This window comes from Cupressus sempervirens, chromosome 9 (assembly GCF_028749045.1).
Source record: "Cupressus sempervirens isolate cs-2001-9-10 chromosome 9, ASM2874904v1, whole genome shotgun sequence".
NCBI lineage: Eukaryota > Viridiplantae > Streptophyta > Pinopsida > Cupressales > Cupressaceae > Cupressus > Cupressus sempervirens.
In genome coordinates this window covers 826,679,342-826,681,992 of record NC_143126.1, presented here as the reverse complement: position 1 = coordinate 826,681,992, position 2,651 = coordinate 826,679,342, and positions in this window count along the sequence as shown.

The following is a 2,651-nucleotide window of genomic DNA, read 5'->3' as shown; positions in this document are numbered from 1 at the left end:
TGACCAATCTTGAAAACTTTAATGTTGAAATGAAAGCTCTCGATGATCAAACACTTATGCCAGAGTTACAACACAATGTAAAGTTGATTTTAGATATGGTAGAGGAAGATATTTAGAAGTTTGATCAAAATTTAAGGCACAAGAGAGAGTCTATGGAAATATACCAGAAGGAGAAGGAGTGGCTTTGAAAAGAGACTGCATGACACAAATAACAACTAGAAAACATAGAGGATATTATGGGAGCACTAGATAGAATCTAGGAAAGTGTTGTGGTAAATAAGATTGCATGAAGAAAACCAAATCCAAAGGTAAATATTAGATCTACCTTGCCAACTCCTAATGGGTTGGGCTATTATTATTTTTCCCCATCGCATTCACTTTGATATCCATGTTAGGGAGGTGATCTCACCTTGTTCATCCTCATGACTTTGAATTCCTTAATCGCAATCTTGGGTGCTCAAATTAATGTCCAAGACATTTTCATCTTAGGGCCCTATTTGATCATCATCTGAAAGGGCCTCAATTTTGACCACAAAATTTCTCTCAATATGTTTTTATTTACTTTCATTAGAGGAGGAATTGTCTCTTTATTTCTTGGACATAAGGGTTACCTTTGCTTCTTTTGAGGTGGCCCCTTGTCCTCTGTCCCCTTTCTCTTCATTGCTCTTGTTTGTAACTCCTTGTCACTCCCTCCATTCTTCTTCTTATTTTGGCCTCCTTTTTTTCTTGAACATTTAGGGAGTTGTTCACATGATTCCTCATTTGTTCTTCTACATCTTTCATTAGTTCATATTTCAATGGATTATTTTTTCCTTCAACTTAGCCATCTATTGGTTTAACTGTGTGCGAGTGAATAGTTTTAAACATGAATCATTATTGTGTCAAAACTTCATCTTTTTCTAACCAATCTATAGAAGGAATTACATTCTTTCTTGTTTTGTCATGATGACCTTGGAAATAGCATCTACGTTTTCTTAAACCATCATATCCTAATATCTTAAATGAAATAAATTGGAGGGTATAGTAACTTAACTATATGAGATGTTTCTATAGTTGACCACTACTTTCATTCATACTAATTGTCAACATACTCTCTTGAAATTTTTGGGACTATATTTGTTCTCTAGTTATTTGCAGTCAAATAATGCTCTTTCTTGGATTTGTCTTGGGTTGATCATGTAGAGAAAACTTGTATGTGTGATGATATGCCATTGGCACCTTGTAAGCCTTTTTTTCATTTTATATAAATTCTAACCATGATTTTCTGTAATTTTCTCATCTAAATGGCATAAATATTGATATTGGTATTTTATTATGTAACAGATGAGGCTTTAGCTCAACAGATTAATAAAGATCATTTAGAGGAGGGTCTCATCTATCCACCATTTCAAAATATTAGAAAAACATCTATGCACATAGTTGCATAAGTTACCACAATGTCCTATGAGCTAGGTATTTTCCTAGGGATCATTTTCATTTTCTACACAAAAATAGTTAGCTAAAATTCTTGAAAGTGGTGGCTTTTTATGGTAATCTTTTGCATTCTTTCGTCTACAATTCTTTTAAGAAAATAGGATTATACAGACATATGCATGACAAAATAAAAATGTGTGTGTAAGCTTGGTCTCAAGTCTATAGTTTGATTTTTCCATATTATTCTATTGTAATATGCCCTACCTTCCCATAGCTAGCTCATGAAGTTTTTCTCTAGTTGGAGAGAGGTATGCTCAGATTTGTTCATTTGAAACATTTTGTTGGTTTTTGTGTACATTCTTTATCTATTTTCTCCTTAAAAAAATTGTGTGCATGGGATCTTTAAAGAAAACACACTTCTCACAAGAGTCTTACCCTCTAATTTATTGTATTTAATATATTAAGATATTAGGATTTGTCATGATCACCTTGGAAATAGCATCTGATCACCTTGGAATTTTTCATGTATTGCATCTACATTTGATTTTCCATTTCTTATAAGAGTGTTTGAAGTCTGGGAACCACTTCAACATCCTTTGCATGGTTTAGAGGTAATGTCATTGTGGCATAGGCTTCTGCAAGGGAATGAGCCTCGTGATTATGACATTTACACAGAAGCAAAACTTGCTCCTTTAACTCCTTTCACTCAGCTCTTCACTGAAGTTATTCTTCTAGCAGTGAGAATAGCTACCACAAATTCTTAGGAGCCAAGGGACCCTGAATCTATGCTACATTTTCTAGAGACATGGGAGAAGTTACTACCGAATTCAATACTTTATAACATTTTGGATCATATAGTGATTCCCAAATTAACAATAGCAATAGATACTTGGGATCCTTGTAGAGAGATTGTGCCAATACATGCATGGTTACATCCTTAGCTTCCATTGTTGGGCTAGCATATGGAGCCTTTATATCCAACCATTCGTTATAAGTTGGGGAATGAACTTTATGCTTGGCATGCAAGTGATGCATCTACATATGAATTTTATCACCTTGAAATTTTGTATTTGATCATGCTTGTTGAGAAAAACTAATTGTTCATTTTATTGTACCTAATCTGATGAAAATTCTATAGGAATTTGTAATCAACCTAGCTAATTAAAAACTATACCAATTTAACTAGGTTATGGCTTGTTTCTTTCTAAATACATCTTCTATGATATGTTTTTGTAAAA